At 53.7% G+C, this 26608-nt stretch overlaps 2 gene segments (V, D, J or C); both read left to right on the top strand.

The window, feature by feature from the left end:
* The first annotated feature begins 9533 nt into the window (after nt 1–9533).
* On the top strand, nt 9534–10857 carry LOC311168967 (T cell receptor beta variable 6-3-like). The segment is given in 2 exons: nt 9534–9603; nt 10505–10857.
* A 2787-nt stretch (nt 10858–13644) lies between these two features.
* On the top strand, nt 13645–14176 carry LOC311168968 (T cell receptor beta variable 9-like). The segment is given in 2 exons: nt 13645–13693; nt 13818–14176.
* Nucleotides 14177–26608: the final 12432 nt, after the last annotated feature.

Here is a 26608-nt window from a genome sequence, read left to right on the forward strand (position 1 = left end):
AGGGATTTAAATATAAGGACTCTAGTCTCAGCTGCATGTGTTAGTTTGGCTGACACGTTTTAAGACTTCACAAAATCAGAAATTATGTGTAAAATATATAAATCCTCTCTAAAACTGCAGTATCTAACACTCAGGAATAACTAGTAAAAAAAAAATGAGGAAATATTTAGATTTCATGAATCAGGAGCAGCTGTGGTTAGAATCAATTTTTTTGTGGCTGGAACATCATAGACTGTGTGTCCATCATCACACACTAATTGCAAAGGTGTAATAATCATTCCTTTCTTAATCAACGTGCTGGTTCATACACCGACTCACACAAGCTATGGTGGAATTAAAGGTGAAGCTTAAATCTTCAGCCAGAGAGCAGTAAATGGAGAGCTGGGCACCTGGCTGGCTGGGGGACTGTCTACTCTGGCTCACACACCAGGGAGGAATCCATGGGCCTGAGGAACTGTGGCCACTGGGAGGCGCTGTGGGCTCAGGGATGTGGGTTACACCAAAGGGGGAGACAGTGTCCAGGGGGGCCCAGCTGAAGGGGAGTCTTGGCCACATGCCTTGTCAGGGAGGGGGACAGAGTCGCTGGAAAGTCCCAGAACACCTGGAGTCACAGAGACTCCCCTGTCCAGGGTAGTAGATGTGGGCCTGGACCTCAGCCTGCACCAAGGACGCAGCTCCCTGCACCTACACAGGAAATAGAGGTGGAGGAGTTGGGGGCCAAGGGTTGGGTAACTAGCGGCAGGTAGGGCAGACAGAGGAGAAGGGGTGTTTATGGGCATAGGGGGAGGGGCTGAGCCCACACCCCCCCCCCCCGACATGCGGGCTACGCAGACAGGGCATGGACAGAGAGTGACCAGACTTGGGCCCTGTTAAAGGCGCAGCAGGCCAGGCGAGTCCTGCAGGGAGGGGAACAGCAGGGCAGTGACATCAGAGCAGTGACAGCAGCGGCAAGTGCCCAATGGGTCCATGGGTGACTAACTTAGACCCCCCTGAGCCAGGAGCTGCCAGGACCTGAGGCCGCCATGGGCTCCAGGCTCCTCTGCTGTGTGGCCCTTTGTCTTCTGGGAGCAGGTGGGTCCTGGCACCCTGGGGAGCCCGGGAGGGGCTTAGATGCCTGGTGACCAGCCTGCCCTGGTGATGGCTGAGCAGAGGCTTCCCCTGGCTCTGCCTCAGCTCCTGTGTGTCTCCTCCCACAGGCCCAGTGGACTCTGAAGTCACGCAGAACCCCAAGTATCTGGTCACAGTGAGAGGACAGAACGTGACCCTGACATGTTCCTATGAGTCTGGAACTGTCTGTGTACTGGTACCAGCAGGCCCCGGGCCAGGACCCCGAGTTCCTGGTTGAACGATACAATGGGAAAGAAAACAACAACGGACACAGACCTGGCTGATTATCAGTTAAGCAGTTCACTGACCATCGCTCTGAGCTGAACATGAGGCCCATAGAGCTGGGGCACGCGGCCCTGTACCTCTGTGCCAGCTGCTTGGCAAGCCCTGCAGGTCAGCATTCTAGAGCACAAACACCCTCCTGCCCAGCTCAGGAGTGAGGGTGAGGGCGGGGCTGGGGCAGGAGGCTCAGCCCTGGAAGGACTAAAAGGAAGGTCACAGCTTTCAGCCCCATGGCCTGCGGGGGCCTAGGACACGTGACCTCCGCGGAGGTGTGTGAGCCGGAGGCTTTAATGAATTTTCAGCCCAGAAGGGGCGTCCACACAGCGCGTGAGTGCGCTGTCCTGAGGCAGTGACTCTGAGGCAAAGTCCTCAAGGGCTGATACTCATTCGTTGCTTCCTTTCATTGCAGTTTTGCATCATTAATTTTCTGCTGTGTCTCCACCCAAGAGCAAATGAGAATAACCATGGTCTTGCTGTAGATGTAAGGGCTGTCATGTGAAATGTGCACGATGGACCTTAAATATCTGACGTCGCAAGGAAATCACCTGTCAGGGGAGAGGCACGTTCACTGCTAAACTGATATTTCCAGGTAAAAGCAGCATGGGGAGAAAACCGCACGTCACTGACCCTTGCCTGTGCCCCTAAAATGCCTTCGTCATCATTAAAACTTCAGTTTTTTTACACAACCTGAAGACAAATGTAATACCTTTCTCCCTCCACACAGAACCATTAGGGATTAGCCCTTGAAATAGACAAAGTGACCAAAAGCAACAACCCTTAGGATGCAGGGGGAGGGGCCCATTACTGGCCCGTGGGCTCTAATCCCATGTTGGAAACTCTCCCCTGTGATGCATTAAATAAAGGGACATTCCTTCCTTCAGGATCTGACCTTCCAGAGGAGGTGCTCTAGTGACATGGGTGACAGATGAGCTCCCCAGGACACAGAGTGCAGAGGGGAGCCCCCTCCTGCTCTGGCCTTGCTGCCTCCAGTCCCCTGCTGCGTGTCCTCCATCCTGGGCAGAGTCTTGGGCACCGACCAGGACCCCCTGGTGTTCCAGGCCACAGGCCAGGGCCTGGACTTGAGTCTCCAACATCAGGCTCCTCCTGTGATTCTGGGCTCAGGGTCTGTGTCCTTCTCTTGGCCCCTGGGACGCTGACATCTCACACCCACGATGGGAGCTGGAGGTCCAGGAACCCAGCACACCCGCAGGACCTCAGAAACACAAGGTCACGGCCTCAGCACCGGCTGCATGGTGTGGGGCCAAGGCTCAACCCTGATTCAGAACGTGGAGGTCAGGGCCACAGATCTGAGCTGACCCACATCCTCTGAGGTCGGGATTCCGTTTTGTCACCCCCGTCCATTTATCAGTCAGTGACAGCGTTTCTGCGGGTAGATGCCCCCGTGACATGGGATGTTCCAGATGAAAAGAGAACATTTTCCATCTCCCTGAATCTGCCCTTCCTCTGAGCCCCTCCCCACCTGTGCTCCTGGGCAGGACGTCCTGTGAGCTCTCAGCACCCACTGATCCCCCAGGAAGGAGAGTGACCTGCTGGGTGTGTCTGTGGCCACTGCCCCTCCATATACTGTGCAGGGCTCTGGGGCAGGATGGTCTCCAGCTGCCGAGCCAGTGTGCCAAGTCAGTGACTTGTAAGAAACAGCTAAACGTGGGCCTCCCCGGTGGCGCAGGCGGTTGAGCTCAGCACTGTGAAGCTGGCCGCAGCCTCTGCAGTGCGGGTTCAATCCCTGGCAGATGAGGAGCTACTCACATGGCACGGCAGACCTCTCCTGTATCTCCCACTGTTCCCCTCAGCAGGGTATTTCAGTCAGTCAGTCTGTTCTGTTGCCCATTCTGTCTCTGGTGAATCCTCTTGTTCTCCCGCGCATCTGGCCTGTACCCCGGTTCTTGTATGCATGAATAAATGAATCTTTAAAAAAAAATAGAAACAGCAAAATGAGCCTGAAATGTTGATGATCCTACCCTGGGGTTTGGGGACCAGACAGCAGTGGCACCACTGAAGACCGAAGGACAGAAGCAGGACCGGGTCACTGGATGCCAGAAAAAATCTTGGATTATTTGGAACTCACCAGCCATAGCACACATCAGGATCCTACAAACATTTTTACTAAGTTTTTTTTTTTTAAAGATTTATTTATTTATTTATACAAGCACTGGGTACAGTCAGAAGCGCGGGAGGGTGAGAGAATTCACCAGAGCCAGAGCGGGGAGCAAAGCAGGCAGAAGGACCGAAGCACACTGCTGAGGGGAGCAGCGGGCGGCAGGAGAGGTCTGCGCGCCATGCGGGACCCTCCTCCGGTGACTGGGGAGCAGCCGGGGATCGAACCGGCACTGCAGAGGCTGCGGGCAGCTTCGCAACCCAGCGCTTAACTGCTGCACCACTGGGGAGGCCCGATTTTTACTAAGTTTTAAAGATGTAAATATAATAAGACTAATGTGATGTGAAGAATAATATCGTTATATATATATGTGTGTATATATATATATATATATAAACTTTCATACTGATTTACAAAGAGTTGAGCAAAGATTAACACTTAAGACATTTAGGAAAACATACTCTCCACTCGGAGCTGCCCTGGACATTTGTCATTGGAGCCCGGGGAGGGGCGTGGCCCTGTCACAGGTTGGCCCTGGGCCAGGAGGGCTGTGACATCTCACAACACTCTCTCACAGCCCCACTCCCTTTTCAGCACCCACAGCCCCAGCACCCTCAGTCTCCTGTCCCTGCCATGAGCGTTCCCCTCCTGTGCTGGGGGGTCTGGGGTCTCCTGCAGGCAGGTGAGTCCTGGGCGGGGCCCCTGTCCTAGGGGACACAGTCAAGGCCTCAGTGCTCACCCTCTCCGCTGTGTCTGCGGCTACATCAGCTTCATCTCCTTGTGCACAGGTGTGGTGAAGGCTGGGGTCTCTCAGAGCCCCAGATTCCAGATCCTGAGGACAGGACAGAGCAGGAACCTGAGTTGTGACCAGGATATGAACCACGACTACATGTACTGGTATCGCCAGGATCCAGGACTCGGGCTGAGGCTGATCTATTACTCATATACTGTTGGATCCAAAGACAAAGGGGACTTCCCCGATGGGTATAATGCCTCCAGACCAAGTACAGGGAACTTCCTGCTCACGCTGGAGTCGGCTGCCCCCTCCCAGACATCTGTGTACTTCTGTGCCAGCAGTGATGCACAGTGCTGCAGGCTCACCAACTCTCTGCACAAGAAGGAAGGGCCCTGCACCCTGGGAAACAGCAGAACCCTTGCAGACGCTGAGCTCAGGGAACCCTGCAGTAAAGGGGACCTGCAAGAGATGTGAACCCGGTTGAGTGAGTCACACCTGTCCCAGGTGAATGGTCCCCCAACAGTGATACTTGGATCATATTTCCAGACCCTAACTAGGAAATTTCTCAATTGAGGGGGCACACAGACTCCCCCATAGTCAGTGGGGGGCTCTGATTCTTCGTGAGCTTCTGTGATGCTGGAGTAGCCTGAACACCAGGAGTCCTGGACAGAGCGAGGGGCCAGTGGAGACAGCAGGATGAGACCTCGTCTCAGACACACCCTTGGCTCAATTCTTGGCCTTTTGGACTCTAGCAGGGGAATTGCCCTCAGGGACAGTTGCTCATCTTGTCTAGATCAGGAGGAGCTGCGTTTGGAAACATGGTTTTCATGGCCTGCATCTCTGCACGGTGTTTTCCACCATCACATCCTAATTGCAGTGGTGTAATAATCACTCCCTTCTTACCCAAAATGCTGGTTCATACAATGAGTTCACAAAATCTCAGGGTGGAGTTGAAGATCAGCCTTAAGGCAGCCAGGCTGAGAGAGCAGTAAACAGAGAGCTGGGGACCTGGCTGGTGGAGGTATGTCTGCTCTGATTCCCTCACAGGAGGGGAATCCATGGGCCTGAGGACCTGTGGCCACTGGGAGGTGCTGTGGGACCACAGATGTGGGTTACACCAGAGGGGGAGACAGTGCCCAGGAGGGACCATCAAAGTGGAGTCTTGGCCACATTCCTTGTCAGGGAGGGGAACTGAGTCACTGGGAGGTCCCAGGACCCCTGGAGAGACTGAGACTCCTCACCCAGGGAGGTGGACACGGCCTTGACCACAGTCTGCACTGGATTGGAGAGTGAAGAAGGTAGGGGGTCACGTGCTGGGCAACTGGTGACAGGAGGGGCAGGCAGAGGAGAACAAGTAGTTTTGGGCATGTGTGGAGGGACTGAGCCTACACCCACCATGTGCGGGCTGTGCAGACAGGGCATGGACAGAGTGACCAGCCTTGGGTCCTGTTAAAGGCACATCAGGCCAGGGGAGTCCTGGAGGGAGAGGAACAGCAGGGCAGTGACATCAGAGCAGTGACATCAGCAGCAAGTGCCCAGTCAGGGCCCAGGAGATGACGAACTCAGACCCCCCTGAACCAGGAGCTGCCAGGGCCTGAGACCGCCATGGAATCCAAGCTCCTCTGCTGTGTGGCTTTTTGTCTCCTGGGATCAGGTGGGTCCTGGCACATGGGGAGCCCGGGAGGGGCTCACCTGCCTGCGGACCAGCCTGCTCTGGTGATGTATTATGAGGAGTTACAGCATCTGAATGAAATCTACATGCAATGATCTACTGACTGACAGAGAGTAGAGACCACTTGGGAGCCCTGGGTTCAGATGCTGCTCCTCCCACTCTGAGCTGCTCACTAGACATTTGTCATTGGAGCCCGAAGAGGGGCGTGGCCCTGTCACAGGTTGGCCCTGGGCCAGGAGGGCTGTGACATCTCACAACACTCCCTCACAGCCCCACTCCCTCAGTCTCCTATCCTTGCCATGAGCGTCCCCCTCCTGTGCTGGGGGGTCTGGGGTCTCTTGCAGACAGGTGAGTCCTGGGCAGGGACCCTGTCCTGAGGGACATGGTCAAGGCCCCAGTGCTCAGCCTCTCCATTGTATCTGCAGCTCCATCACCTTCATCTCCTTGTGCACAGGTGTGGTGAAGGCTGGGGTCTCTCAGGACCCAGATTCCAGATCCTGAGGACAGGACAGAGGGTGAACTTGAGTTGTGTCCAGGAGATGAACCACGACTCCATGTACCGGTATCGCCAGGACCCGGGACTCGGCCTGCGGCTGATCTATTACTCCATTACCTCCGAGAGTATAAACGAAGGTGACATCCCCAAAGGCTACAACGTGTCCAGACCAAATAAGAAGAACTTCCTGCTCACACTGGAGTCTGCCACCACCTCCCAGACAGCTGTGTACTTCTGTGCCAGCAGCTATGCACAGCGCTGCAGGCTCACCTCCTCTCTGCACAAGAAGGCGGGGCCAGCACCCCGGGACTCATCATGCCCTTTGCTGACCCAGAACAGGGAACCCTGGAGCCCTGAGGCCCTGGGCAGTGTGAACCCAGGTGACAAGTCACACCTTGCATGCCTCTGGGTCAGCTGTGTCCTTGGTTACTGGTGATCATGCTGGGCTCACCAGGCCTCGCTGCTTCTTGGCTGAGATGGGAACTTTCTTTTGCTTCTCTGCTTTTCCTTGATGGGAGTTGATGTCCTCTGTGATCTGTTGACTCATCAAAGGTAGATCAGGGCTGAGGGACCAGCCTGCCCTCTGGGGGAGCTGGTGACCCTGCCCCTTATGGAGGCCCTACACCAGCCAGGAAAGGGAAACACCCAAACACCTATAGGATGGAGGACGATCCCCAAATGTTCTCCTTCCTCTGACCACAGTCACCAACCTGAGCCCCTCAGACTCTCAGGCCATATCTGCCATGTCCAGGAAGACCCGAGGCCTGGTCTCCTGTGCCCGGGGTGCACATGTGCTCAGGCCGCAATTCCCAACCCAGGCCTGGTCACCCGACCACATTCCACCTGTGGCTTAAGCCAGGACTCACACAATGTGCTCATCTACTGAAATGAGAGCCTAGGCCTCAGAGGGAGAGAGAGATTTTACTATGAAAGACTCGGAAATAAATAGTAAACTATGACTTTTGGCCTCTGCTAGTTTTGATTCACTGATCACGAACAATTCTCTGATGCAAGGACTCTGCGTGGGGTTTCACACTCAGGTCCTGGCCTCCCAGCCTGAGCTCCCGAGTGTGAGCGTGAGTGAGCACGAGGCAGAGAGAGTATGTTAAGAGCTTGCATAGAATAGTGTCTTGTGGAACAAGCATCTGTGTATTAGTCCGTATAAGCCTTACATCTCTGCTATGAAATTTATAATAAAAAATACATAAAATTTAAAACCTTCCAATGTAATTCTGATAATGAGATATATTTTCAGGTTAGGGATAGGATATAACAGAAAAGAACAAGGATGTCTATAGGTTAAGGGAATTAAATATAAGGACTTAGTCCTAGCTGCATGTGTTAGTTTGGGCTGACATATTTTAAGACTTCACAAAATCAGAAATTATGTGTAAAATATATAAATCCTCTTTATAAATGCAGTATCTAATACTCAGGAATAACTAGTAAAAAAAAATGAGGAAATATTTAGATTTCATGGATCAGGAGGAGCTGTGGTTAGAACCAAGTTGTTTTTGTGGCTGGTCCATCACAGACTATTTGTCCATCATCACATACTAATTGCAAAGGTATAAAAAATATGCTGGTTACAACACCAACTCACACAAGCTAAGGGTGCAATTGAAGGTCAAACTTAAATCTTCAGCCAGAGAGCAGTAAATGGAGACTGGGCACCTGGGTGGCTGGAGGACTGTCTGCTCTGGCTCACACACCAGAGAGGAATCCATGGACCTGAGAACCTGTGGCCACTGGGAGGTGCTGTGGGCCCAGGGATGTGGTTACACCAGAGGGGGAGACAGTGTCTAGGAGGGCCCAGCTGAAGGGGAGTCTTGGCCACATGCCTTGTCAGTGACTCAGGGGACTGAGTCACTAGAGGGTCCCAGAACACCTGGAGCTAGAGAGACTCCCCTGTCTAGGGTAGTAGATGTGGGCCTTGACCTCAGCCTGCACCAAGGAGGCAGATCCCTGCATCTGCACGGGAAGTGGAGGTTAAGGAGTTGGGGGACAAGGGAAGGGAAACTAGCAGCAGGCAGGACAGGCAGAGGGGAAGGGGAGTTTGTGGGCATGTGGGGAGGGCTGAGCCCACACCCCCCCACATGCGGGCTGTGCAGACAGGAATGGACAGAGAGTGACCAGTCTTGGGTCCTGTTAAAGGCGCAGCAGGCCAAGGGAGTCCTACAGGGAGAGGAACTTCAGGGCAGTGACATCACAGCAGTGACATCAGCGGCAAGTGCCCAGTCAGGGCCCAGGAGGTGACTAACTCAGACCCCCCTGAGCCAGGAGCTGCCAGGGCCTGAGGCTGCCATGGGCTCCAGGCTCCTCTGCTCTGTGGTCCTTTGTCTCCTGGGAGCAGGTGGGTCCTGGCACCCTGGGGAGCCCGGGAGGAGCTCAGGTGCCTGGTGACCAGCCTGCCACGGTAATGGCTGAACAGAGGCTTCCCCTGGCTCTGCCTCAGCTCCTGTGTGTCTCCTCCCACAGGCCCAGTGGACTCTGAAGTCATGCAGAACCCTAAGCATCTGGTCACAGTGAGAGCACAGAACATGACCCTGACATGTTCCTATGAGACTGGACACAAGTCTGTGTACTGGTACCAGCAGGCCCTGAGCCAGGGCCCCGAGTTCCTGGTTCAGTATTATGATGGGAAACAGCAAGATAAAGGAAGTCTCCCTCAACGATTCACAGTTAAGCAGTTCAAGACCATCATTCTGAGCTCACCATGATGCCCATGGAGCTGAGAGACGCGGGCCTATATCTCTGTGCCAATAGCTTGGCAGAGCCCTGCAGGAGAAGAAGCCCAGAGCACAAAATCCCTCCTGCCCAGCTCAGGAGTGAGGGTGAGGGCGGGGGCTGCAGCAGGAGGCTCAGCGCTGGGGAAAGACACAAAAATAACTCATCGTAACTTTGATTATTTGTACCCCTGCAGGAAGTGTCCTGAACAGGCTACTCGGTAACTCTGGCTTCATGGCTCCTTCGAGTCCCTGGTTTGCTGACTGCCCCAGACCCAAGACAGCAGCTGGACCCAGGGACCAGACACAGCCTCAGGGCCTTCAAATGAGAAACACAATGTCAGGCTGCATGAATAGCTGCATGATCTATGACCCCAGGCTCAAACCTGATTCATAACATGAAGGTCATGGCCACAGATCTGGGCCGGCGCAGGCCCTCTAAGGAGGGGATCTGGCCCCAGAGCACCTGTGAGTCCCACTTTTGCATCACTCCGTGCCAGTAGTTCTCCATGAGGAGATGTCACTGTGGCAATGAAAAGAGAACATTTCCCTTCACCCTGGAGTCACCCTCCCCAGCTGTACTCCTGGGGTCCTGTGAGCTCTGAGCACCCACTGTCTCCCCAGGGATGGGAAGTGACATGTGAGGTGTGTCTGCTGCTGCCCCTCCACGCACGGGGCTGGGCTCCGGGACAGGACAGTCTCCAGCTGCCCTGGTCCCATGTCAGAGACTTCACAAGAAACAGAGAAAAGGGTGTTGTAATGAAATGCTAATGGCCCCGCCCAGAGCTGTGGGATCAGACAGCAGGGGAATCCCTCCCAGGGGAAGGTCAGTGACAGGATGAGCTTCACTTGATCTTCAAACAGAATATTGGGACAAAGTTCATAAACATTACCAGGATAAGATCAGGATTCTTTCTAAAGGTGAATTTACATGAATAGAGTCAGTTTGTTAGCATGCATTACACCATAGAAGTGAATCTACATGAAACTGTAAACTGACTGATGGAGAGTTCATTTACTTGTGAGACAGCATGGATTTGTCCCACTCTGAGCTGCTCATTGGACATTTGTCATTGGAGCCCGGGGAGGGGCGTGGCCCTGTCACAGGTTGGCCCTGGGCCAGGAGGGCTGTGACATCTCACAACACTCCCTGCACAAGCCCACTCCCTTCTCAGCGCCCACAGCCCCAGCACCATCAGTCTCCTGTCCCTGCCATGAGTGTCCCCCTCCTGTGCTGGGGGTTCTGGGGTCTCCTGCAGGCAGGTGAGTCCTGGACAGTTCCCCAGTCCTGGGAGACACTGTCAAGGACTCAGTGCTCAGCCTCTCCATTGTGTCTGCAGCTCCATCAGCTTCATCTCTTTGTGCACAGGTGTGGTGAAGGCTGGGGTCTCTCAGAGCCCCAGATTCCAGATATTGATGAAAAGACAGCGTGGGAACCTGAGTTGTGTCCAGCATATGAGCCACTACTACATGTATTGGTATCGCCAGGACCCAGGATACGGGCTGAGGCTGATCTATTACTCCCTTGACGTCAATAATACAGACAAAGGAGACATCCACCATGGGTACATCGTCTCCAGACCAAAACAGGACAACTTCCTGCTCACGCTGGAGTCTGCCACCCCCAACCAGACATCTGTGTACTTCTGTGCCAGCAGAGATGCACAGTGCTGCAGGCTCACCTCCTCTCTGCACAAGAAGGCAGAGGGGCCTGGACCCTAGGTCTCAGCAGAGCCCTTTGCAAACTTTTAGTTCAGGAACCCTGGAGCACTTGGATTGCAGCAGGTGCTGTTTTCCTGGTGAGGGTGTCGCATGCACAAGAAATCATTTGTCCTGACCTGACTCAGAGCCTTGGGGCCAATGCCCCTGTGGCTGCTGATTTTATCTTGCACAGCTCCCCTGGCCTCTCTGCCCCAGCCCCCATCCTCCCTCACTTGTGTCCCTTCTCATCTCAGAGACTGGGTCTGTTTCCCTGCCTGGACATGGACCCTTCCTTCCAGAGGAGGCTCATTCCTGCTGTGGGCTGTGAACCCACACCTGCTCCCCAGGAACTCTCCCTCCCCCACTGTGGAGCTCAGCCTCCTTCTCATAATCCGTCCTGCTTGCCTGTGCCCTTTGTGGGTAAATTTAGGCTCGATGGAGTTTCTAGTACCTGTACGGGTTTGATTCTCAAGTAGATGTTAACCCCATGAAGGTAAATGCTCTGACTCTGTGCTCATTACAGTGTGCTTTACAGGGATCCCATCCAGAGAGAATGGTGAGGAGAGATGGGGGCGTGAATGATGGAATGAATGAATGAATGAATGAATGACAAGCACTGACTGGACGGGGCAGTGGTCACAGAAGTGAGCAGGCCCCTCAGTACCTGCCTGATCATATGATATATATGAACCACATAATGGGGGACATATACAGAGTCTTTAATAAATGGTGCTGGGGAAGCCAGAAGGTCACACCAAAAAGAATGAATTTGGATCACTCTAATTCCATACACAAAAATGAACTCCAAATGCATTAAAAGTTAGATATATACCCTGCCACAATTAAACATCGTGAGGAAAACATGAGTGGTATGCGCCATCATATCATGGAACATCATATGATTGACATCAACCATACAGATGTTACTGGGCCCTCAGACCCTATAGTAAGGGAAAGAAGCAAAAATATACCACCTGGCTCTCACAAGTTAAAAGGCTTTTGTAAGGTGAACAAAATACATACAATTAAAAAGACTTGCAACTGAGTGGAGCGAATATCCACAAAAGCTGATTGACAAGGGGCTAATAAATGATAGATAAACGATTATATAAGAACATGTACAGTTCAACAATAGAAAATCAAGAACTGTTTAATAAATACGCCGCAAGTAGGAGAAAGATCAACACAGGACGGTGTCACAAACGTGTAGAACATCGAGAAACGAAACAGGCTCAGAAGAAGACAAACTTTAAAACCAGCCTGCAGCTGACCATAGACTGAGGTATGCAGAGCGGGAGGGGGCTGGGCGGGGAAGCAGGTGGGGGGCAGAGGACACAGAGGACTATGGGTGCTGAGGTGTTTTGAATGAAAGGTTGAGGCATGAATTGGAGGGGCTGGGGAGAATGGACAGGGCATCAAGGGGCAGAGGTGGTGGGAATCTGGAGTGAATGAGAAAAAAGGAAAATGCCAGAACTAAGTAGAAAACTGACAGTGCAGGAGCCCTCTAGACTTACACTGAACTGTGATGCACGGACTTCATGTCCCGGTGGTTTTCATGCTTTAGTCCCTGGTTACCAGTCCTGTGCTCAGAGGGATGGACGTAACCAGTCCACATACCTGCCTAGCCACAGGGTGCATTTGCCGGAGCAAGCCAAGTGTCGTGTGTGGGGACGTTTTCCAAATAAAATGTGGCACATTGTTTTACCAGAAGGAGTATAGTCTACAAAGATAGTTTTGATATTTAGGAGATTTCCTGAAGCTTTGGAGGAGATCTATGGAGTTGGGAACTTACACATGGTCCTTGAAGATACTGAGAACCAATGTCAGTCCCAGCCAGATCTGCCTTTGTTAGCGCTGACGAGGTATTCACTTCACTTTTATGATTTCAGAATAAATATCAAAAATGTATAGCCCTCTTTATGAATGCACTGTCTGCATTTGATGAAAATTAACTTAAACAGAGATGCATAATGTTGGCTGGGTTGGTGGAAGGTGCCTTGTGTGGGATAAAGTGTGTCCAGGCTGCTCCATTTCATATCATTGGACTTTATCTCTATGGCCTAAATTATTCTGTCTTCTCTTATGGTCTTGCTTAGTATTTCTAGGAACAAAAGTTATTACATTAAAAGCAAATGCAACGGCCACCATGGAATGAGATAAGCCCTAAATCTGCCCACGGGCAAAACAGCAGACTGGGGTGTTGTGGGCTGCAGGGTGCAGGGCAGGGCAGGTTCTGTCCTGATAGAGAAGATGGGAATGGATGCAATTGTGGACGTTGGCCACGAGGAGGCGCTGTGGGTCCACAGAGCTGCAGGCACCCTGGAGGCATGAGCTATGACACAGGGAGGACACAGGCCTGTGTGTGTGTGGGAGGCGTGGGCATGGACTGAGTGGTCTGGACACCTGGAGCCACACAGACTCCTCTGCCCAGGAAGTGGACCCACGAGGGCCTTGACCTCTGAGTGCACCAAGGAGGCAGCTCCCTGTACCTGCACAGGAAGTGGATCTCCAGGAGTTGGGAGTAACTAGAGGCAACAGGACCAGGCAGAGGAGAAGGGGTGCTTAAGGGCACAAGGAAAGGGGTGCAACCCACAATCATCCAAGTGAGAGATTGCAGATAGGAATGGACAGAGAGTGACCAGCCTTGGGTCCTGTTAAAGGCGCAGCAGGTCAGGGAAATCCTGCAGGGAGAGGAACAGCAGGGCAGTGACATCACAGCAGTGACATCAGCGATAGGTGCAAATCAGGGCCCAGGAGGTGACTAACGCAGATCCCCCTGAGCCAGGAGCTGCCAGGGCTGAGGCCACCATGGGCTCCAGGCTCCTCTGCTGTGTGGCCCTTTGTCTCCTTGTAGCAGGTGGGTCCTGGCACCCTGGGGAGCCCATGAGGGCTAAGCTGCCTGGTGACCAGCCTGCCCTGGTGATGGCTGAGCAGAGGCTTCCCCTGGCTCTGCCTCAGCTCCTGTGTGTCTCCTCCCACAGGCCCAGTGGACTCTGAAGTCACGCAGACCCCGAAGTATCTGGTCACAGCGAGAGGACAGAACGTGACCCTGAGATGTTCCTATGAGACTGGACACCAGTATGTGTACTGGTACCAGCAGGCCCCGGACCAGAGCCCCGAGTTCCTGGTTCGGTGTTATGATGGGAAAGAACAAGAAAAAGGAAAGAACTCTGACCGGTTCAAAGCTGGGCAGTTCGAAAACCATCGACACTCTGAGCTGAACGTGAGCCTCGTGGAGCTGGGGGACACGGCCCTGTATCTCTGTGCCAGCAGCAAGGCACAGCCCTGCAGCAGCAGCAGCCCAGAGCACAAAAACCCACCAGCCCAGCTCAGGAAGTGAGGGGGAGGGCGGGGCTGAGACAGCAGGCTCAGCCCTGGGGGCAGGACAGTGTCTCTGGGCTCCTGTGTGACCTGCTTGCATGACAACGGAAATGAAAAGGCAAGGATGGATTACTCTTTACATGTCTGCACAGAGGTCGCCTTCCAGGGCACACATTTCAAACCATGGAGTAACACATCAACCTCATGTCTGTTCCTCAACTCCTGCCCCACCCCCACCCCATAGACTGGCCCCCATCAGGGTCCCTCTGCCAGGTCCGCATTAGCGGGACTGGGCAGCTCATGCTTCTGTAAGGGTATTCGCAACCTCCACCCTGAAAGCTCCGAGGAACATGGACATCGGTAACAAAAATGCCCACGGATCCTTCCTTGTGACAGGGAGGAAACACGGGATCCCGCACTGCAGCCTCCTTGTCTCAGGACACCGGGATCTGCTGGTGCCGCTGTGGGCGGGAGCCCCCAGGAGGGTTCTCCCCACAGGGGACTGACACATGATGTCTGCAAGGCAAGTGCAGCCCCCAAGTCATACCACACCCATGGGGGGCTCATTACACTCCTTTATGCAACAGTTTTACATCCCTAATTTTGTACAAGATGCCATAGCACATAAAATAAATAATGAAAATAAGTGTTTCTTGGCTTTCAGAGTTTTACGGTCTACAATGAGAAAGGCTAGGTATTTACGCAAACTATCTGACTCTTCCTGACTAAGTGTCCAGCTGCGCTGGTGTAGAGCCATTGGGGATGCACATGAAGAGAACAGCATCATGCTTTCCTGGGTCAAGTCTTTTCTGGTAGAACTCAGAAGATAACTGATGCTGGAGCTCAGGAATAATTTGCTGCATAGCATAAAGGTATGCAAGTTACAATGTCAATGAACAGAGTGAGACAAGAGGCAGATGCAGTGACTGCTTCCATTTTGAAGAAGAGGAAATGGGCTTTTAACTTAAACAACATGACGGAATCAAGTATGCACTAGGGTGCAGAATGGAGAAATAAGCTGAGCTCCCTTTGTCCTGCTGCGAGGCCTTCAAACTCTTGGGGCTGAAAATCCTGGACGCAGACATGGAACCGACTCCCACCCAGGTCAAGGTCCGAGACGTGGTTACAGCATCAGGGCCCCCCTCAGTTTCTGCTTCAGTGTCTGTCCTTCACGCCAGCCCTGGGGGTGCTGCCTCGCCCAGACCCGGGCCCTGTGGTTTTACCATGGACTGAACATCAGGAGACTCAGATTAGAAACACGAATCATGTGAGCCCAGGCCAGTGTCCCGGGTCAGTGACTTACAAGAAACAGCAAAATGAGTGTGAACTGCTGGAGCTCCTGCCCTGGGGCTTGGGACCAGACAGCAGGGGACTCTGGGGGTGGAAGGACAGGAAAGGATGAGCCAGACTTAAATTTCAAACAGAATATTGGCAGCAGCTGGGACACAGGAGTCATAAAAACCACCAGGATCACATCAGGATTTTCCTACAAGAGAAACTACAGACCATCTAGATGAGAATGTCAGTGTACTGTGAAGAGTTACAGCATAGGAAGGAAACCTACATGCAGCTATCAACTGGCTGATGGAGAGTTCAGACCCCTTGGGAGCCCTGGATTCAGATGCTGCTCCTCCCACTCTGAGCTGCTCTCTGGACATTTTGCATTGGAGCCTGGAGAGGGGCGTGGCCCTGTCACGGGTTGGCCCTGGGCCAGGAGGGCTGTGACATCTCACAACACTCCCTCACAGCCCCACTCCCTTCTCATCAGCACCCACAGCCCCAGCACCCTCAGTCTCCTGTCCCTGCCATGAGCGTCCCCCTCCTTTGCTGGGGCGTCTGGGGTCTCCTGCAGGCAGGTGAGAGCTGGGCAGGGCCCCTGTCCTGGGGGATATGGTCAAGGCCTCAGTGCTCAGCCGCTCCCTTATGTCTGCATCTCCATCAGCTTCATCTCCTTATGCACAGGTGTGGTGAAGGCTGGGGTCTCTCAGAAGCCAACATTCCAAATCCTGAGGACAGGACAGAGCAGGAACCTGAGTTGTGTCCAGGATATGAACCACGACTACATGTACTGGTATCGCCAGGACCCGGGACTCGGACTGAGGCTGATCTATTACACCCCTTCTTCTGGTACCTTATATAATGGAGACATCACCAAGGGGTACAATGTCTCCAGAGAAAATAGGAACAACTTCCTACTCATGCTGAAGTCTGCCACCTCCTCCCAGACATCTGTGTACTTCTGTGCCACCAGCTATGCACAGTGCTGCAGGCTCACCTCCTCTCTGCACAAGAAGGCGGGGGCCCTGCACTCTGGGACACAGCAGAGCCCTTTGCAGACTATGAGTTCAGGGAACCCTAAAATAGGGGGTCCCTGCAGTTGGTGTGAACCTGGGTAAGTGAGTCACCCCTCAGCTGCCCTGGGGTCAGATGCCCCCGTGGCTACTGATTTATCTTGCACAGCTCACCTGGTCTCTCTGCTCCAGCCCCCTGTCCTCACCCATCACCCCTTCTTATCCTAGAGTCTGGGTCTGTTTCCCCGGCCTGGACATGGACTCTTCCTTCCAGAAGAGGCTCACTCCCGCTCTGGGCAGCGCAGCCCCACACCTGCTCCCCAGGCGCTCACCCTCCTCACTGAGGAGCTCAACTTGTGTTCGTCTCTCGTGGAGCCTGGGGACTTAATGGTAGAATGGTGAAATTTCCCAGCTTCTTGTCTGCTTATTTTTCATCTTCATTCAATGTTAATCTTATAAGGCAAATGCTGTGACTCCACATAATGAAGTTTGCACAAGTCCCTCCTTGACACACTCTAGACCAGGATGTAAAGGAAATGGTATCTGGGAAATGCTGATTCCCTCCACCTGGTAGCGCAACACCTACTAGCCCAGCATGGATCCTCAGGTCTGACATCTGCTCACACGGTGTCAACCATGACTTGGCTTCACCACTTTCTTCCCCTCAAATAATGTTTAGTAGGTAAAGTTGGTGTATCCCCTGTACACCAGGCCGGGGGGAATTGTCCCCCAACGGTGATACTTGGATCATATTTCCAGACCCTAACTAAGAAATATCTCATCGAGGGGACACACAGACTCCCCCATAGGCAGTGGGGGGCTCTGGCTCTTCATGAGCTTCTCTGATGCTGGAGTAGCCTGGACACCAGGAGTCCTGGACAGAGTGAGGGGTCAGGGGAGACAGCAGGATGAGACCTCGTCTCAGACACACCCTTGGCTCAATTCTTGGCCTTTTGGACTCTAACAGGGGAATCGCCCTCAGGGACAGTCCTTCATCTCGTCTGTGCTCAGGAGGAGCTGCGTTTGGAAACATGGTTTTCATGGCCTGCATCTCTGCATGGTGTTTTCCACCATCACATCCTAATTGCAGTGGTGTAATAATCACTCCCTTCTTAACCAAAATGCTGGTTCATACAATGAGTTCACACAATCTCAGGGCAGCCAGGCTGAGAGGGCAGTAAATGGAGAGCTGGGCACCTGGTTGGAGGAGGAATGTCAGCTCTGATTCCCTCACAGGGGGGGAATCCATGGGCTTGAGGTCCTGTGGCCACTGGGAGGCGCTGTGGGACCATAGATGTGGGTTACCAGAGGGGTAGACAGTGTTGAGGAGGGCTCAGCTGAAGGGGAGTCTTGGCTATTTGCCTTGTCAGGGAGGGGTCTGAGTTGCTAGTAGTTCATGGAACACCTGGAGCCAGAGACACTCCCCTGCCCAGCGAACTAAATGTCGGCCTTGACCTTAGTTAGCACCAAGGAGGCAGATCCCTGCACCTGCACAGGAAGTGGAGGTTAAGGAGTTGGGGGACAAGGGATGAGAAACTAGTAGTAGTCAGGACAGGCAGAGCAGAAGGGGTGTTTGTGGGCATGTGGGGAGGGGATGAGCCCACACCCACCCACGAGAGGCTGTGCAGACAGGAATGGACAGAGAGTGACCAGCATTGGGTCCTGTTAAAGGCGCAGCAGGCCAGGGGAGTCCTGCAGGGAGAGGAACTTCAAGGCAGTAACATCACAGCAGTGATATCAGCAGCAAGTGCCCAGTCAGGGCCCAGGAGGTGAATAACTCAGACACCCCTGAGCCAGGAATTGCCAGGGCCTGAGGCCGCCATGCGCTCCAGGCTCCTCTGCTGTGTGGCCCTTTGTCTCCTGGGAGCAGGTGGGTCCTGGCACCCCGGGGAGCCCGGGAGGGCTCAGCTGCCTGGTGACCAGCCTATCCTGGTGATGGCTGAGCAGATGCTTCCCCTGGCTCTGCCTCAGCTCCTGTGCGTCTCCTCCCACAGGCCCAGTGGACTCTGAAGTCACGCAAAACCCCAAGTATCTGCTCACAGCGAGAGGACATTATACGAACCTCACATGTTCCTATGAGAATGGACACGAGTCTGTGTACTGGTACCAGCAGGCCCAGGCCAGGGCCCTGAGTTCCTGTTTCAGCGTTATGGTGGAAAGAGCAAGAAAAAGGCAGTCCTCCTAAACAATTCGAAGGTGAGAAATTCAAAGACCATCACTCTGAGCTGAACATGAGGCGTGTGGAGCTGGGGGATGTGGGCCTTTATCTCTGTGCCAGCAGCATGGCAAGCCCAGCAGGTCAGCAGCCCAGAGCACAAACCCTCCTGCCCAGCTCAGGAGTGAGGGCGAGAGCAGGGCTGCAGCAGGGACCTCACCCTGGGGGAAAGACACAGAATCACTCATTAAGACTTTGATTATTTATGCACCTGCAGGAAGTGTCCTGAACAGTCTGCTCCTGTGACTCTGGCTTCACGGCTCCTTCCAGGCCAGGTTTGTTGACTCCCCAGACCCAGGACAGGAGCTGAGCCCCAGGAACCCGGCACCCCCTCAGGGCCCTCAGATGAGAAGCACAAGGTCAGGTCATGCCACAGGACTGGCTTCATGATCTGTGGGCCCCAGGCTCAAACCTGATTCACAACATGAAGGGCACAGCCACAGATCTGGGCTGGCGCAGGCCCTCGACGGAGGGGATCTGCAACCCAGAACACTGTGAGCCCCACTTTTGCATCACTCAGTGCCAGTTGTTCTCCATGAGGAGACGTCCCTGTGATATGGGATGACCCAAGGAAAAAAGAACATTTCCCTTCACCCTGGAGTCACCCTCCCCAGCTGTGCTCCTGGGGTCCTGTGAGCTCTGAGCACCCACTGTCTCCCCAAGGAAGAGCAGCGATGCATGAGGTGTGTCTGTTGCCACTGCCCCTCCACTCACGGGTCTGGGCTCAAGGGCAGGGCAGTCTCCAGCTGCCCTGGCCAGTGTCCATGTCAGGGACTTGACCAGAAACAGAGAAAAGGGTGTTGTCATGAAATGCTAATGGCCCCACCCTGAGCTGTGGGATCAGACAGCAGGGGAATCCCTCCCAGGGGAAGATGAGTGACAGGATGAGTCTCTTTTGGGACCATCTGGGACACAGACGTCATGAAAATCCCTGGGACTCTCTAAGGATAGAAATGTTTGAGAGGGCTTCCCTGGTGGTGCAGCAGGTTGAGGGCAGCACTGTGAAGCTATCCGCGGGCTCTGCAGTGCAAGCTTGAACCTCGGCCAGCCAGGGAGCAGCCCATATGGCAAAGCAGACCTTTCCTGTCTCCCCGCTGCTCCTCTCAGCAGTGTGTTTCAGTCAGTCTGCCTGTTCTGCTCCCCACTCTCTCTCGGGTGAATCTTTCCACCCCTCCACCCCCGCATCTCTGGCCTGTACCCAGTTCTTGTATGCATAAATAAGTAAAACTTAAAAAAAAAAAAAAGAAATATTGAGAGGAATAAACGAGGGTGATGTGAACTCTCTCTCCAGAATGACACGTAGGAAAAGCAACACACTGATGACACAGAGGTGAAGAAACTGTATGACTTGTGTCAACCCAGGAAGATGCATCTTCCCACTCACTGGACATTTTGCGTTGGACCCCAGGGAGGGGCGTGGCCCTGTCACAGGTTGGTCCTGGGCCAGGAGGCCTGTGACATCTCACAACACTCCCTCACAGCCACACTCCCTTCTCAGCACCCACAGCCCCAGCACCCTCAGTCTCCTGGCCCTGCCATGAGCGTCGCCCTCCTGTGCTGGGGCGTCTGGGGTCTCCTGCAGGCAGGTGAGTCCTGGGCGACACGGTCAAGGCCTCAATGCTCCGCCTCTCCATTGTGTCTGCAGCTCCATCAGCTTCATCTCCTTGTGCACAGGTGTGGTGAAGCCTGGGGTCTCTCAGATCCCCAGATTCCAGATCCTGAAGACAAAACAGCGTGGGCAGCTGAGCTGTGCCCAGGATATGGACTATGATTACATGTACTGGTATCGCCAGGACCTGGGACTCGGGCTAAGGCTGATCTATTACTCAGCGAATACTAATCTCAGTGCCGTAGGAGACATCCCTGGTGGGTCCAAGGTCTCTAGACCAGATAAAGCCAAGTTCCTGCTCACACTGGAGTCTGCCGCCCCCTCCCAGACAGCTGTGTACTTCTGTGCCACCAGCTATGCACAGCGCTGCAGGCTCAACTCCTCTCTGCACAAGAAGGCGGGGCCAGCACCCCGGGGCTCATCAGAGCACTTGTACACTGTCAGCACAGTGAGTTCTGAAGCCCTGGGGTCCCCGCCAAAGCTGTGAACCAGGGCGACTGAGTCACAGCCCTGGTGGCAACGGAAAATGGTGTTTCCATGTAGAATCCACAGGCACCATAGACTTCATAATCTACAAGCTGAATTCTTCTGTCTTTTCTCATCCACTGACTGTACTAATTGTCATGGTACAGATTTTTTTTGCCTTAATCCAAGTCTGGTTCATACACTCTTTGGTCCCGGGCTATGGATGCATAGAAGGGGACCCTGCATCGGCCAGGAGGGGAATGTAAAATGCTCATTTCTGTAGATGGGAACGTTGGGATCACATGTCAGAGTAAAATTCAGAGTGGTTCAGAATAAAAATCTGTTCCATTTAGGACAGAAAACATGAATCTATGAGCTTATGGGCTGGTGGCCACTAAGAGGCGCTGTGGGCCCACAGATGTAGGGATGCACCAGAGGGGGACAGAGCCCAGGAGGGCCCAGCTGAAGGGAAGTCTCAGCTAAATACCTAGCCAGGCAGGTGGATCGAACACTGGGAGGACAAGGACCTGGAATGATAAGCCTCCTCTGCCCATGGAAATGAACATGGGCCTTGAACTTCAGTAGCCACCAGTGGGGCAGCTCCAGTACCTGCAAAGGAAACAGAGGGTGAAGGAGTTGGGGGATCATGGGCTGGTGTGAGGAGAGACGGGCAGTGGAGATCAGAAGTTTCTGGGCTTATGAAGAGGGGCTGAGCTCACACACAACCACGTGAGGCTGTGCCTACAGGAATGGACAAAGAGTGACCAGCCTTGGGTCCTGCTAAAGGCACAGCAGGCCAGAGGAATCCTGCAGGGAGAGGAACAGCAGGGCAGTGACATCACAGCAGTGACATCAGCGGCAAGTGCCCAATCAGGGCCCAGGAGGAGACTAACAGACCCCCGAGCCAGGAGCTACCAGGGCCTGAGGCCACCATGGGCTCCACACTCCTCTGCTGTGTGGCCTTTTGTCTCCTGGGAGCAGGTGGGTCCTGGCACCCTGGGGAGCCCGGGAGGGCCTCAGCTGCCAGGTGACCAGCCTACCCTGGTGATGCTGAGCAGAAGCTTCCTCTGGCTCTGCCTCAGCTCCTGTGTGTCTCCTCCCACAGGCCCAGTGGATTCTGAAGTCACGCAGAACCCCAAGTATCTGGTCACAGCAAGCGGACAGAACGTGACCCTGACATGTTCCTATGAGAAAGAACACACGAATGTGTACTGGTACAAGCAGGCCCTGGGCCAGGGTCCAGCGTTCCTGGTTCGGTATTATGGTGGGAAAGAGCAAGAAAAAGAAAGTTTCCCTCATCGATTCAAATTTGGGCAGTTGAAAGGTGATCATCGCTCTGAGCTGAACATGAGCTCCGTGGAGCTGGGGGACACGGCCCTGTATCTCTGTGCCAGCAGCTTGGCACAGCCCTGCAGGAGCAGCAGCTCAGAGCACAAAAACCCTCCTGCCCAGCTCAGGAAGTGAGGGGAGGGCGGGGCTGGGGCAGGAGGCTCAGCCCTGGGGGGTAGGACAGTGTCTCTGGGCTCCTGTGTGTGATATGTGATGACAAGAAAACCACCAATAGAAGTATTATTTTACTACCTTATTATCTGTGGGAAGTGTCCTTCCCTGGTTTGATTTCAGAGATGCTCCAGGGAGGAACCACATTCAAGTCTGCTTTGAACACGTGTGCTTCCCACCGCCCCCCCAGGTAGAATCACCCCTCATCTGGCTTCCCCTTCCAGGCCCGGATTAGCCCTGCAGGGAGGATCAAGCATTTTACTGCTCATCACCCCATCAATCCATCAGTATTATTTGGCTTATTTGTGGATGTGTGAGCAGTGTCCTCAACAGGCTGCTCCTCTCACTCTGGATGCACAGCTCCTTGTAGCCCGGGTTTGCTGACTCCCCCAGACCCAGGACAGGAGCTGACACCCCAGGGACCTCGCACCCCCTTAAGGACCCATGATGAGAAATGCAAGGTCACAGCCTCAGGACCAGCTGCATGATCTGTGGGCCTGAGGCTCAAACCTGATTCAGAATATGAAGGTCACATCCACTGACCTGGGCTGACTCCATTCCTCTAAGGAGGGGGTTCGTGCCCCTGCGCACCTGTTACCCCGGCTATACTTATCACTCACTAGTGATAATTGTTTTGCACAAGGAGATCCCCGAGACATATGATCACACAATAAAAAGAGAACATTATCCACTCTCCCTGGATTCTGCCCCTCCCCTGAGCCCCACACTCACCTGTGCTCCTGGGCAGGAGGTCCCCTGAGCAGCCACTGACTCCCCAAGGAGGGCAGTGACAAGTGAGGTGTGTCTGCTGCTGCTGCCCCTCCACACGAGGGGCAGGACACTCTGCAGTGGCCCCGGCCAGTGTCCCATACAGTGACCTAGAGGAAACAGCAAAGTGAGTCTGAAATGTTGATGATCCAGACGGCAGCGGCGCCACTGTAGATGGAAGGAGAGAAGTAGGACTGGCCACTAAGATGCAGAAAAACTCTTGGATGATTTGGAACCCTCCAGCCATCATGCACATCAAGGTGCTACATATATTTTTTAAAGTTTGAAAACAATAGAAATCGGGCCTCCCCAGTGGCGCAGCGGTTGAGCACTGGGTTGCAAAGCTGCCCGCAGCCTCTGCAGCTCCTGTTCGATCCCCAACCACCGGGCGAGGGTCCCACACCGCGCAGACCTCTCCTGCCGCCCGCTGATCCCTTCAGCCATGTACTTTGTCACTCTGCCTATTCTTCTCTCCGCTCTGGCTCTGGTGAATTCTCTCACCCTCCCACGCCTCTGACTGTACCCAGTGCTTGTATAAATAATAAATCTTAAAAAAAATTAAAAATAGATGATAACATTTTAAAAAAACTATAGAAATATTGGATGAAGAGACGAGTGTGAGGTGAAAAATAATATCACAGGAAGAAATAATATAAAGTTTCACACTGATTTACAGAGCAAAATATAAGACTAGTTCACTTAGAGTTACACACTCTCCACTCGGAGCTGCTCAATGGACACTTGTCATTGGGGTCCGGGGAGGGGCGTGGCCCTGTAGCAGATTGGCCCTGGGCCAGGAGGGCTGTGACATCTCCCAACACTCCCTCACAGCCTCACTCCCCTCCCAGCAGCACCCACAGCCCCAGCACCAGCAGTCTCCTGGCCCTGCCATGAGCGTCCCCCTCCTGTGCTGGGGGGTCTGGGGTCTCCTGCAGGCAGGTGAGTCCTGGACAGGGCCCCTGTCCTGGGGGACATGGTCAAGGCCTCTGTGCTCAGCCTCTCTGTTGTGTCTGCAGCTCCATCAGCTTCATCTCCTTGTGCACAGGTGTGGTGAAGGCTGGGGTCTCTCAGGACCCCAGATTCCAGATCCTGAGGACAGGACAGAGCAGGAACCTGAGTTGTGTCCAGAATATGAACCACGACTACATGTACTGGTATCGCCAGGACCCAGGACTCGGGCTCAGGCTGATCTATTATTCATCGGGTCCTAATTCCAAAGCCACGGGAGACATTCCAGATGGGTACGAGGTCTCTAGACCAGACATAAACAACTTCCTGCTCATGCTGGAGTCTGCCAACTACTCCACGACAGCTGTGTACTTCTGTGCCACCAGCTTTGCACAGTGCTGCAGGCTCACTTCCTCTCTGCACAAGAAGGCAGGGCCCCTGCACCCCAGGGCTCATCAGAGCTCTTGTACACTGTCAACACAGGGAGCCCTGCAGCCCTGGGGTCCCTGCTCAAGGTGTGAATGGGGTGAGTGAGTGACACCCCTGGTGGCAATGGAAAGTAGTGTTTCCATGTAGAATCCACAGAAACTATAGATCTTGTTATCTACAACCTGAATTCTTCTGTCTTTTCTCATCCGCTGACTATACTAATTGTCATGGTGCAAGATTTTTTTTTTGCATTAGTCCAAGTCTGGTTCATACACTTTGGTTCCCAGGCTATGGGTTCCTTGAAGGGGACCCTATACCGGCCAGGCTGCCAATGTAAATGCTCATTTTCTGTCGGTGTTAAAGTTGGGGGCACATGTCATGTTCAGAGTAAAATTCAGAGTGGTTCAGGGTAAAATTCTGTTCTGGTTAAGACAGAAATCATAGGGCCTCCCTGGTGGCGCAGGCGGTTTAGCCCCGCAGTGTGAAGCTGTCCGCAGCCTATGCAGCTCCAACTCGATCCCAGCCAGCCAGTAAGGGTTCCACATGGTGCAGCAGACCTCTCCTGTCTTGCCCGCTGCCCCCCACAGCAGTGTATTTCGTCATTCTGCCTGTTCTGTTCCCCGCTCTGTCTCTGGTGACTCCTCTCACCGGCCCGTGCATCTGTCTTGTACCTGGGTTCTTGTATAAATTAAAAATTAAAAAAATAAATAAATAAAGACAGAAAACATAAATCTATGAGCTTATGGGAGGGTGGCCACTGGGTGGTACTGTGGGACCATAGATGTGAGGCTGCACCAGAGGGGGACAGAGCCCAGGAGGGCCAGGCTGAAGGGAAGTCTCAACTAAATACCTGTGTCAGGCAGGTGGATTGAACTCTGGGAGGTCAAAATCCCGAAGTGATAAGACTCCTCTGCCCATGGAAATGGACATGGACCTTGAACCTCAGTATGAACCATAGGGGCAGCTCCATGCACCTGAGGGAGAAGGAGGTGGGGGCTCATGGGCTGGGTAACTGGTGTGAGGCAGAGGAGATCAGAGGTTTGTGGGCAGAGGGAGGGGCTGAGCCCACACTCACCCATGTGAGGCTGTGCAGACAGGAATGGACAGAGAGTGATCAGCCTTGAATCCTGCTAAAGGCTTAGCAGGCCAGGGGAGTCCTGCAGGGAGAGGAACAGCAGGGCAGTGACATCACAGCAGTGACATCAGTGACAGGTGCAAATCAGGGCCCAGGAAGTGACTAACGCAGATCCCCCTGAGCCAGGAGCTGTCAAGGCCTGAGGCCGCCATGGGCTCCAGGCTCCTCTGCTGTGTGGCCCTTTGTCTCCTGGGAGCAGGTGGGTCCTGGCACCCTGGGGAGCCGGGGAGAGGCTCAGCTGCCTGGTGGCCAGCCTGTCCTGCTGATGGCTGAGCAGAGGCTTCCCCTGGCTCTGCCTCGGCTCCTGTGTGTCTCCTCCCACAGGCCCAGTGGACTCTGAAGTCAAGCAGAACCCCAAGTATCTGGTCACAGAGAGGACAGAACGTGACCCTGACATGTTCCTATGAGACTACACACCAGTCCGTGTACTGGTACCAGCAGGCCCCGGGCCACAGCCCCGAGTTCCTGGTTCAGTATTTCGGTGGAAAAGAGCAAGATAATGGAAGTCCCCCTCAACGATTCAAATTTGAGCAGTTCACAGGCCTTCATAGCTCTGAGCTGAACATGAGCTCTGTGGAGCTGGGGGACACGGCCCTGTATCTCTGTGCCAGCAGTGTGGCACAGCCCTGCAAGAGCAGCAGCCCAGAGCACAAAAACCCTCCAGCCCAGCTCAGGAAGTGAGGTGGGGGGCAGGGTTGGAGCAGGAGGTTCAGCCCTGCGGGCAGGATGCTGTCTCTGGGGTTCCTGCCTGTGATACCCGATGTCGTGGAATACAGCCAACATACGTTTATTTTACTAATTTATTACCTGTGGGAAATGTCCTTCCCTGGTTCTATTTCATAACTGCTGCAGGGAGGTTACAAACTCAAGTCTGCTTTGAACACCTGTGCTTCCCACCCCTATACCCCCAGGTAGAATCGCCCCTCATCTGTCTTCCCTTCCAGGCCTAGATTAGCTACAAAAGGAAGATCAAGCATTTTACTGCTCATCACCACAACAATCCATCAGTATTATTTGGCTTTTTTGTAGATGTGTGAGCAGTGTCCTCAACAGGCTGCTCCTCTGACTCTGGCTGCACGGCTCCTTGTAGC

This window comes from Talpa europaea (genome assembly GCF_964194135.1).
Source record: "Talpa europaea genome assembly, chromosome: 3".
Classification (NCBI taxonomy): Eukaryota; Metazoa; Chordata; class Mammalia; order Eulipotyphla; family Talpidae; genus Talpa; species Talpa europaea.